Here is a 12,890-nt window from a genome sequence, read left to right on the forward strand (position 1 = left end):
GATTGACTGATCTGGCCTTGTAACACTAACCAAAACGGCCTTGCTGTGCTGGTACTGAGAACGGCTGAAAGCAAAGGGAAACTACAGCCGTAACTTTTCCCGAGGGCATGCAGCTTTACTGTATGGTTAAATGATGATGACGTCCTCTTGGGTAAAATATTCCGGAGGTAAAATAGGCGCCCATTCGGAGTTCCGGGCAGGGACTACTCAAGAGGACGTCGTTATCGGGAGAAAGAAAACTGGCGTTCTACGGATCGGAGCGTGGAATGTCAGATCCCTTAATCGGGAAGGTAGGTTAGAAAATTTAAAAAGAGAAATGAATAGGTTAAAGTTAGATATAGTGGGAATTAGTGAAGTTCGGTGGCAGGAGGAACAAGACTTTTGGTCAGGCGAATACAGGATTATAAATACAAAATCAAATAGGGGTAATGCAGGAGTAGGTTTAATAATAAATAAAAAAATAGGAGTGCGGGTAAGCTACTACGAACAGCATAGTGAACGCATTATTGTGGCCAAAATAGACACGAAGCCCACGCCTACTACAGTAGTACAAGTTTATATGCCAACTAGCTCTGCAGATGACGAAGAAATTGAAGAAATGTATGATGAAGTCAAAGAAATTATTCAGATAGTGAAGGGAGACGAAAATTTAATAGTCATGGGTGACTGGAATTCGGTAGTAGGAAAAGGGAGAGAAGGAAACATAGTAGGTGAATATGGACTGGGGGGAAGAAATGAAAGAGGAAGCTGCTTAGTAGAATTTTGCACAGAGCACAACTTAATGATAGCTAATACTTGGTTCAAGAATCATAAAAGACGGCTTTATAGATGGAGGAAGCCTGGAGATACTGACAGATTTCAGATAGATTATATAATGGTAAGACAAAGATTTAGAAACCAGGTTTTACATTGTAGGACATTTCCAGGGGCAGATGTGGACTCTGACCACAATCTATTGGTTATGAACTGTAGACTAAAACTGAAGAAACTGCAAAAAGGTAGGAATTTAAGGAGATGGGACCTGGATAAACTGAAAGAACCAGAGGTTGTACAGAATTTCAGGGAGAGCATAAGGGAACAATTGACAAGAATGGGGGAAAGAAATACAGTAGAAGAAGAATGGGTAGCTTTGAGGGATGTAGTAGTGAAGGCAGCAGAGGATCAAGTAGGTAAAAAGACGAGGGCTAGTAGAAATCCTTGGGTAACAGAAGAAATATTGAATTTAATTGATGAAAGGAGAAAATATAGAAATGCAGTAAATGAAGCAGGCAAAAGGAATACAAACGTCTCAAAATAGAGATCGACAGGAAGGGCAAAATGGCGAAGCAGGGATGGCTAGAGGACAAATGTAAGGATGTAGAGGCTTATCTCACTAGGGTAAGATAGATACAGCCTACAGGAAAATTAAAGAGACCTTTGGAGAAAAGATAACCACTTGTATGAATATGAAGAGCTCAGATGGAAACCCAGTTCTAAGCAAAGAAGGGAAAGCAGAAAGGTGGAAGGAGTATGTAGAGGGTCTATAAAATGGTTCAAATGGCTCTGAGCACTATGGGACTCAACTGCTGTGGTCATCAGTCCCCTAGAACTTAGAACTGGTTAAACCTAACTAACCTACGGACATCACACACATCCATGCCCGAGGCAGGATTCGAACCAGCGACCGTAGCAGTCGCACGGTTCCGGACTGCGCGCCTAGAACCGCGAGACCACCGCGGCCGGCAGAGGGTCTATACAAGGGCGATGTACTTGAGGACAATATCATGGAAATAGGAGAGGATGTAGATGAAGAAGAAATGGGAGATATGATACTGCGTGAAGAGTTTGACAGAGCACTGAAAGACCTCTAACATTCTGCGTGGTGTCTGTCGTTCTATGTCGTGTCTCCCTACCACTTTCACGCAACGACGCTCTGAGCGTGTTTTTTAGGGAATTGACTAGTTAGAACCTGGGACCTGTTGCTGGTAAGGAGACGCCAGACCTCACATGACATGTAGAGTTCAGAAGAGTTCAGTGAGACTAGAGATGATATAACCAAATACTTAATGATTTCAGTGTCAGCTCCACTGCACTTCCTGTAAAAGAATCTTAATACTAACTAAATTTAGTGGAAGGGGTTCAAGGCTTTCCTATTTTTAGTTAGCTGCTAAAATAACGTCGAAAAAGCAGTTGAGTTTACCATTGGAAACTTTATTCTATTCAAAAAACATTGTTTATAAATTGCACTATTGATAAAGGGAAATATTCTAATACAGGATGATAAAAACCAACTGTGTTCGACAAAAATGTGAACGAATATTCCCTGAGTGGGTTTCCAAGTTCTACAATGGATCGAAGGATGACCTATGCCATATCACATCTACAATCTAGGTTTAAATTAAGTTTCACAAAAGAGAAAACTATCAAAATGGTCTACAGTGTTCCTCAATTAACTTTAATTACTTATCTAACTTGTCGTAAATTACAGTTCCTGATGTGGCTTCTCAATAATTATATAACTGAAAAATCATCGCGTTTCAGATTTTAACTTACGTAGCAAATGTGAATACCATGAGCTTCAATTGACGATCGACACTAGTATTACGCAAAGGGGATGTAACAGATGAGACTTCTGCAGTTCTGAGTGAAGCCTTATGCCCTCAAAAATGCGACTGTTCTTCTGGAGGGCTCTAGCTTTTAACATGGGCTGGGGTGTGGTCCTGGTGGTTAGCTGACAACGAGGGTGTCCGTCCCTTATCGTAGGGCCTTCTAGCTTAACACGGTTCTGCTCTCGGCTTCTGTTCTCGTTTCTCCCCTCGGAACTGCGTCTGTCTCACGGTGGGAAGGTATGACATGCATTTAGGCATTCTTGTGTTCGTCTGTGGTATTCCATTTGCTCACTCGTTACTCGTATTGCTTTGGTTAATTTAATGTCACGATTTATTCGGAGCTATGTGGCATACTTCTGGATTTGCATATCGTGTCAGCCTTTTCATGGAAGGTGTTGGATTTGCCTGCCACCTTACAGACCTAAGTCGAAACAAGGCCCCGGGAGTAGACAACATTCCATTAGAACTACTGACAGCCTTGGGAGAGCCAGTCCTGACAAAACTCTACCATCTGTATGTATTTGTATGGAGTGTAGCCATGTATGGATGTGAAACATGGACGATAAATAGTTTGGACAAGAAGAGAATAGAAGCTTTCGAAATGTGGTGCTCCAGAAGAATGCTGAAGGTTAGATGAGTAGATCACATAACTAATGAGGAGGTACTGAATAGGATTGGGGAGAAGAGAAGTTTGTGGCACAACTTGACTAGAAGAAGGGATCATTTGGTAGGACATGTTCTGAGGCATCAAGGGATCACCAATTTGGTACTGGAGGGCAGCGTGGAGGCTAAAAATCGTAGAGGGAGACCAAGAGATGAATACATTAAGCAGATTCAGAAGGATGTAGTTTGCAGTAGGTACTGGGAGATGAAGAAGCTTGCACAGGATAGAGTAGCATGGAGAGCTGCATCAAACCAGTCTCAGGACCTAAGACCGCAACAACAACAACAAGCCAGAGATTTAGGAACCAGATTTTAAACTGTAAGATATTTCCAGGGACAGATGTGAACACTGATCAAAATTTAGTGGTTATGAACTGTAGATTAAAACTAAAGAAATTGGAAAACTGTAGGAAGTTAAGGAGATGGGAACTGCATAAGTTGATGGAACCAGAGGTTTTTGAGAGCTTCAGAGGGAGCATTACGCAACGGGTGACTAGAACAGAAGAGAAGAAGACAGTAGAAGGCGAATGGGTAGTTTTAAGCAACAGAGGATCAAGTAGGTAAACAAATTTCATCTCAGTCGAAATCCTTGGATAATACAAGACGTACTGAATTTAATTGATAAAGGAGAAAACATTAAAAGTCAGTAAATGAAGCAGACGAAAGGAAAAACAAGCGTTTAAAAAATAAGATTCGGAGGAAGTCCAAAAGGGCTAAGCAGGAATGGCTGGAGGATAACTGTAGGGAGTCAGAAACATATTTAACTAGGGGAAAGATAGATACTGCCTACAGGAAATTTAAGAAGCCTTTGGGGTAAAGAGAAGTAGCTGTCTGAATATCAAGAACTCGGATGGAAAACCAGTCCTAAGCAAAGAAGGAAAAGGTGGATGGCGTATACACAGCGTGAATACAAGGGAGATGAACTTGAAGGCAATATTATACAAAGGGAAGTGGACGTAGATGAAGATGAGATGGGAGATACGATATTACGAGAAGAATTTGACAGAGTACTAAAAGATCTACGTGGAAACAAGACCCCAGGACTAGATGATACGCCGTCGGAACTACTGGTAACCTTCGGAGACCCAGCCGTGGCAAAATTCTTCCATCTGGTGTGCAAAGTGTATGAAACATGCGAAACACACTCAAACTTAAAGCAAAATGTAATAATTCCAATTCCATAGACACCAGTTGCTGATAGATGTGAATATTACCGAACTCTCAGTTTAATAAGTCATTGTTGTAAAATACTAACACGAATTCTTTACAGAAGAACGGAAAAAATGGTGGAAGCTATCATCAGGGAAGATCAGTCTGGACTCCTTAGAAATGTAGGAACACGCGAAACAATCCTGATTCTAAGATTTATCTTAGAAGATAAGTTAAAGAAAGGCAAACCAATGTTTATAGCAATTGTAGACTCAGAGAGAGCTTTTGACAATGGTGACTGAAATTCTTTCTTTATAAATCTGAAGGTAGCGGTGATTAAATACAGGGAACGAAAAGCTATTTACAACTTGTACAGAAACCAGACAGCAGTTATAAGAGTCGAGCGCCGTGAAAGGAAACGAGTGGTTGAGAAGGGAGAGAGACAGGGTTGTAGCTTATCCCCGATATTATTCAATCTGTACATTGAACAAGCAGTAACGGAAACCAAAGAAAAAATTTGGAATAGGAGTTAAAATTCAGGGAGACAAAGGTTTGCCGATAACATTGACAGTGTATCAGAGACAGCAAAGGACTTGGAAGAGCAATTGAACGGAATGGACAGTGTCTTGAAAGTAGGGTATAAGATGAACACCAATAAAAGTAAAACCAGAATAATGGAAGGTAGTCGAATTAAGTCAGCTGATGCTAAGGGAACTAGATTAGTAAAAGAGTAGTAGATGAGATTTTCTATTTCGGTAGCAACATAATCGATGATTGCCGCAGCAGAGTGGATATAAAATGTAGACGGACAAAGGCAAGGAAAACTTTTCTGAAGATTAAGTGCTAGGATTTCTTTTCTGTAGGTATTTGCCTGAAATGTAGCCATTTATGGAAGTGAAACATGGACGATAAACAGTTTAGACGAAATTAGAATTGTAGCTTTCGAAATGTGGTGTTACAGGAGAATGCTGAAGATTAGATGGATAGATCACGTAACTGGTACCGAACCGAACAAGGCAGTCAAGAAATTTGTGGCACAACCTGACAAGAAGGGATCGGTTGGTAGAACACGTTCAGAGGCATCAACGAATCACCAATTTATTACTGGACGGAAGTGTGGGGAGTAAAAATAGAAGAAGGAGAGCAATAGATGAAGACGGTAAGCAGATTCAGAAGGATGTAGGTTGCAGTAGTTATTCGGTGGAGAAGAGGCTCGTACAGGATAGAATAACGTGGACAGCTGCATGAAACCAGCTCTATTTTTCTGGAGTGGCAGACGGGGTTGTGAAATTATAATGGACTGAGATATTATTGGTACCACATTAATCTACACTGAGACAAATTTAAAACTGAAAGGAAAAATTATTTTAAGTTAATACTAATATTATCTACAGGCTGCTTAATTCTACTACGCTGTACATACACGTATTTACACTGAGGTGTCGGGACGTTCAATTCCGTCAGATATTAGAAGAAGCGAGAACCCGAAGGTGTAGCCCAGACCCACCACTATAATCGAGCCCTTGGTGTGCGACGGGGTGGGGGTTCGATCGTCTGCGTGTTTCTTAAAGCTATAGTTCAGTCCACCTATCTCGATAGTCCTATTGCCGATGTCCCTTCACTCTGTGACAGCAGATACGTACTAGGCAGTGTCAAGTCCGTATTTAATACGGTGAAACATTATCCTTGGAAGTTCACTGTCTACATAATAAATTTTCACTCGAAAAGCATCCAGAATTTTAGCAAGTCCAACCCGACTAATTTTCACGTTCTACCAATCACAGACCCACAAGTATTCGCGTGTTAAACATTCGGGCGTTTCAGTGGCCTTCTTCGTAAGAGGTGCTCGCCAAAATATTCCGTACAGAGCACGAAATACGCCACGTGGAGTTGTTACTACGACCAGAATGTTCACACGCTCATATCTCTCAAACTGTTTAATTTAGAAACACCAAAGTCTCATTAAAATGTTCGTAACACCAGTCGCTTCAGTCACGATATGTTCGAACTGAAATTAGCTCACTATTTCCTCATCTTACACAGTATTTTTAAGGAGCGACCTGACATCGCGTTATCCGTAGACCGGCTAGCAAGCGACTATCTCGAGGCTTAATTCTGATTGGATGTTGATCTAAACGACCAATCAGAAAGTTCCTTCCAGATCATTCTCGCGGCAAATGTTGCCTTATCCAATCACTAATTTGATAATAATTAATGTCAGCAAAATTTTAAATTCTTGTATTTTGTTTAATCAAAATAAACGAAGTGGGAAATATTCTTCAAATTGATGAATAAGTTTATTTCGCCTCTAATTTCCATTCTGGCTACTTTTATACAAAAACAAGCACACACCGACTTACGTCACCTGAATCGTGGTTGCAACATAACTTTCCCACGGTTCGTTTGTACAAGGTTTTACGAAAAATGAAGTATTAAATTTTAACGTATGTCTCACGTACACTCTCTCAATAATTCTCACCCACCCACACGGCAAAATATAATCAAATAATAATTTTGACCGATTTTTGTATTACGTAATGCACAGTGACTAAAGTTTTAAAAAGAAAATTCTAATTAATTGATTTTTATGCACTGATAACTTTGGAATGGCTTCAAATGATAGTGAAAAACAATCTTATTTTTCCTAACTTGGTTTTAAAAAAGAAGCGTAGGTTTTAGGTAATTCTCTTTATCTCCAGAACTATAATAAATAAAAATCTGAAATTTTAACAGCATCATTCTATTAATAACAAAAGGCTATGTACCAAATTTGAACAAAACCGGATAATAACTAATGTGGATTATTTAGGTTCGTAGGGGTATGAATCTTCGGTATCAACTGAATGTTACACTATGCAGTTCGCACGGCAGGCAGCGTCAGCTGTGCAGTGAGCAAAGCCATTCTGCAGCCACTGTACAAGACAGCTGCGTGCCTTACTGCAACGAATGTCATCTCGTACTAACTTGCTGCGTTATAGGTGGATCCCGACATTCAAACCTCCGCGCAAGTGCCTCACGGAGTTAACGTACTTTGGTACATCATACAGTTCAAGATCCACCAGATTGTCTGGAACAAACTAAACATTCAGTTTCAAAACATTTTACACAATAAGCCCCACGGCTTGGATGGTAAGGCAGAATGCCGACGCTAGTAGACACCAAGTAACAACAGTTCCATCAAAATAGTGCAACCAGTTGCGTAGGTTCGAACCACAACATGGATTACTAACAGATTCTCATAACTGAGCAGTCGATAATAGTTTGTCTCAGGTGAGGTACACTTGCAATACAGAAGGCAGAAAGTGCCTGGCCAGCGAAAGACAAAAACAATCGTCCAACAGCATCAGAGAAGTAGATTGCCACTACAATCTCCCAATAAAATGTAATCGGATAACGGCCATCAACTGCTTGGCTGCGCAGACCATCTCAAGCCACAGCCGTTACAACTGTCACCTGTACAATTCTTTTCAAAACACCTCTTTAACGACCGGGTTACCTCCCCTCCTTGGGCAATCGCACCGTCTTCTCTCCACCTCACAACTAAAACTCTCTCGCGCTCGCCAATAGATCCGCTCACCGCCGCGCCACCTCGCGACCGACTCACAAGTGTCGAAAAGTTAGCATCTCTGAATAAATATCGATAGCTGCAAAGCCGGCATGGCTCACAGTGGATATCTGCATAACTTCAAACAGTGCTAAGGAATAGGGAGATGTAAGATAACGTAATTTGAAACATGACGATGCACAGCAGACTGAGGAATCGGCCCGAATATTTGAAAATGAGATTAACAAGCTTAACCCATCGTTGAGTAAGCGATTTGTTTTCAACCCCAACCAATCGAGATTTGAAGAGGAACTGCATATGAAAAGAATCCTGGTAATTAAAGATACGAAGAGAGTTGTAACCAAAGCAACTAGTATCGTATAGAATTATAAAACTAAACTAAACTCCGTCCTAACAAGCCTTGGAAGGCCCAACGGTGCCGACCAACCGCCGTGTCATCCTCAGGCCACAGGCGTCTCTGGATGCGGATATGGAGGGACATTTGGTCAGCACACCGCTCTCCCGGCCGTATGTCAGTTTCCGAGACCGGAGCCGCTACTTCTCAATCAAGTAGCTCCTCAACTTGCCTCACAAGGGCTGAGTGCACTCCGCTTGCCAACAGCGCTCGGCAGACCGGATGGTCACCCATCCAAGTGCTGGCCCAGCCCGACAGCGCTTAACTTTGGTGATCTAACGGGAACCGGTGTTACCACTGTTGCAAGACCGTTGGCTGTATACAATTATATCTATTGTTAATCTAGATGATAAATTGGCTGGAAAGTTATTTATTGTTCTGCAAAAAGTTGGAGGTGCTCTGCCCTCTACGATTCTTTCCCTTGTGGGTGATTTTGCAAGGACATATGGGAGAATTTAAGTCACAGCAAGCAAAACTGAGAAAATGTGCGTAAGGGAACTACAACTATGTTATGAGGCCTAATGTTGGCCAATGGTCGATAAAAAAAACTTATTTTTTGCTTGATTCCTGGTCTGAATATAAAAATCATACTCGTTTTAGAGTAAACTATCCCTACCGCAAAGTGTGTGACATTGCAGTTCATGCCATCTGGAACCACTAGACAAATTCAAACTCTGGATGCTTGTTTTCTTCGTGCCTATAAAAAATATTATCGCACTATCTGCAGCTACGCCTTAAAGACTCGGCAGTTTCACAATAGGCTCCACGACAGACTATTTCGCATTCGGTCACATGCCATAACATTCCTTCAGTTCTCATCATCCTGTTACACCAATATGGTTCTATATGCATTCCTTAGGAGCGGATACCTAGCTGAACGTGCTGTATGGTTTGTAACTCTTATGAAGTTCGCCTTCGATCTTGATGGTGCGGACCTTTGTGCGGACCTTTGTGGTCACTGTGGCGCGCCATTTTTCATTCAGCGTTCGTGGTGCAAGTTAGTGGTTTGTTCTGAACGTTTTTTGAGTGTTGACGATGTCCATTTTGTGCGCTGTTCTACATACCATGGAAAGTCGATCTCTGCACCTACTGGACAGTCGTTTCCTATCGCCCCCCCCCCCCCCCCCCTGAGGCACACTGTGAGTCATTAACAGCTAATATTTCTACATCTACATCTACATCCAGACTCCGCAAGCCACCTGACGTTGTGTGGCGGAGGGTACCTTGAGTATCTCTGTCGGTTCTCCCTTCTATGCCAGTCTCGTATTGTTCGTGGAAAGAAAGGTTGTCGGTATGCCTCTGTGTGGGTTCTAATCTCTCTGATTTTATCCTCATGGTCTCTTCGCGAGATATACGTAGGAGGGAGCAATATACTGCTTGACTCCTCGGTGAAGGTATGTTCTCGAAACTTCAAAGAAAAGCCCGTACCGAACTACTGAGCGTCTCTCCTGCAGAGTATTCCACTGGAGTTTATCTATCATCTCCGTAACGCTTTGGCGATTACTAAATGATCCTGTAATGAAGCGCGCTGCTCTCCGTTGGATCTTCTTTATCTCTTCTATCAACCCTATCTGGTACGGATACCACATTGGTGAGCAATATTCAAGCAGTGGGTGAACAAGTGTACTGTAACCTACTTCCTTTGCTTTCGGATTGCATTTCCGTGGGATTCTTCCAATGAATCTCAGTCTGGCATCTGCTTTACCGACGATCAACTTTATATGATCATTTCATTTTAAGTCACTCCTAATGCCTACTCCCAGATATTTTATAGAATTACTGCTTCCAGTTGCTGACCTGCTACATTGAAACTATATGATAAGGGATCTTTCTTTCTATGCATTTGCAGCACATTACACTTGTCTACATTGAGATTCAATTGCCATTCCCTGCACCATGCGTCAATTCGCTGCAGATCCTCCTGCATTTCAGTACAATTTTCCATTGTTACAACCTCTCGATATACCACAGCAACATCCGCAAAAGCCTCAGTGAACTTCCGATGTTATCCACAAGGTCATTTATGTATATTGTGAATAGCAACGGTCCTACGACACTCCCCTGCGGTACACCTGAAATCACTCTTATTTCAGACTTCTCTCCATTGAGAATGACATGCTGCGTTCCGTTATCTTGGAACTCTTCAATCCAATCACACAATTGGTCTGCTAGTCCATATGCTCTTACTTTGTTCATTAAACGACTGTGGGGAACTGTATGAAACGCCTTGCGGAAGTCTCCTGTCATAATGGTTAACAGAAGTTCAGACATTATGAATCACCTCGAAGGGAACGATCTATTGATATGTAATCAGCATGGTTTCAGAATACATCGTTCTTGCGCAGCTAGCTCTTTATTCGCGCTAAATAATGGCAGCTATCGACAAGGGATCTCAAGTTGATTCCGTATTTCTTGATTTCCGGAAAGCTTTTGACACCGTTCCTCACAAGCGACTTCTAATCAAGCTGCGGGCCTTTAGGGTATCGTCTCAGTTGTGCAACTGGATTTGTGATTTCCTGTCAGGAAGGTCGGAGTTCGTAGTAATAGACGGCAAATCATCGAGTAAAACTGAAGTGATATCAGGTGTTCCCCAGGGAAGCGTCCTGGGACCTCTGCTGTTCCTGATCTATATAAATGACCTGGGTGACAATCTGAGCAGTTCTCTTAGGTTGTTCGCAGATGATGCTGTAATTTACCGTCTAGTAAGGTCATCCGAAGACCAGTATCAGTTGCAAAGCGATTTAGAAAAGGTTGCTGTATGGTGTGGCAGGTGGCAGTTGCCGCTAAATAACGAAAAGTGTGAGGTGATCCACATGAGTTCCAAAAGAAATCCGTCGGAATTCGATTACTCGATAAATAGTACAATTCTCAAGGCTGTCAATTCAACTAAGTACCTGGGTGTTACAATTACGAACAACTTCAGCTGGAAAGACCACATAGATAATATTGTGGGGAAGGCGAGCCAAAGGTTGCGTTTCTTTGGCAGGACACTTAGAAAATGCAACAAGTCCACTAAAGAGACAGCTTACACTACACTCGTTCGTCCTCTGTTAGAATGTTGCTGCGCGGTGTGGAATCCTTACCAGGTGGGATTGACGGAGGACATCGAAAGGGTGCAAAAAAGGGCAGCTCGTTTTGTATTATCACGTAATAGGGGGGAGAGCGTGGCAGATATGATACGCGAGTTGGGATGGAAGTCATTAAAGCAAAGACTTTTTCGTCGTGGCGAGATCTATTTACGAAATTTCAGTCACCAACTTTCTCTTCCGAATGCGAAAATATTTTGTTGAGCCCAACCTACATAGGTAGGAATGATCATCAAAGTAAAATAAGAGAACTAACAGAAAGGTTTAGGTGTTCGTTTTTCCCGCGCGCTGTTCGGGAGTGGAATGGTAGAGAGATAGTATGATTGTGGTTCGATGAACCCTCTGCCGAGCACTTAAATGTGAAATGCAGAGTAATCATGTAGATGTAGATGTAGATGAGGTGAAGTTTCAAATGAGCCATACTAAAGATTGAAATTGTGGCCTCGCACTCTAGGGATCCCTTGTTAGTTCCAACTGTTCTACAGGCAGATAGTATCCGCGTTAGACCCGTATCATTCGAGGTGGATCGTCGAGAACATACCCCCTCAAAGGCCATCCTGTCGGCGGCTGTTGCCGCAACAGCTGGTCGCACTTGAGAGCGCGTCTGTACGGTAGGCGGAGGAGGCAGTGGGGGGAGGGAAGGGGGAGGCGTGCGTCACGCAGCGGACACGCTCGATACACCCAATGACCCGTCCCGGCGCGACCGCCGGAATGCCAAGCAGCGGCCCGCAAGTACCTCGGCGGCTCGCCGTCTGCCGAGTGGACAACCCCCTAGTACCGCCGCCACGCTGCCAGCGCCTGCCACGTAAGCAACACTGTCCGACAAAAAAAAAAAAAAAAAAAAAAAAAGTGAAGCATCCCAGAGGGGAGGGTGAAAAGAGAAATGAGACTTCGATGATGGGGAGAGCATGTGAAGATATTTCAGTGATTACAGAATCGAGTTAGGTTCACAAAGAACTTGGCAGTATGGTCGCACTTTTCACGACCTGTGGCCTTGATGCATGCTGTGATTCGGTTGGAAGATGTGTCATAAGGTGTAAAGAAACTGGTTCTGTACTTCTGAAAGAAAACCCTTTCAAATAATAAAACATGACATATACAAGGAATCTGACTACCCCTGTTAGCCATGGACGAAAAAATAAATTTAGCATAGTCTTTGTCAGAACGTACAGAATCTTATGGGGGGCCAACAAGACGTCAATTTTAATCTAAATGTGGAATGCAAGGTTTACGTAATAAAAAAAATAAATTAGGTAATTCAGTACAATTATTATACATATGCGATAAATCACTTTAACGGGGGCCAAATGAACAATTAAAGTCAATATAATTCCAGTAAACCTGCAAAAGTAAAAAAAAAAAAATATTTTTGTAGGGGCCTACATAGACATCGCGCATCTGCTAGATGCCCACGAATTACGTAATTTTGTTTTGAAGCTGACAGC

The 12,890-nt window shown here is 42.3% G+C and overlaps 1 pseudogene; it reads right to left on the reverse strand.

Annotated features, from left to right (window-relative positions):
- Positions 1-8,557: 8,557 nt before the first annotated feature.
- On the reverse strand, positions 8,558-8,675 carry LOC126426015 (5S ribosomal RNA; annotated as a pseudogene).
- Positions 8,676-12,890: the final 4,215 nt, after the last annotated feature.

The sequence above is a fragment of the Schistocerca serialis genome, chromosome 1 (assembly GCF_023864345.2).
Source record: "Schistocerca serialis cubense isolate TAMUIC-IGC-003099 chromosome 1, iqSchSeri2.2, whole genome shotgun sequence".
NCBI classification, from domain to species: Eukaryota; Metazoa; Arthropoda; class Insecta; order Orthoptera; family Acrididae; genus Schistocerca; species Schistocerca serialis.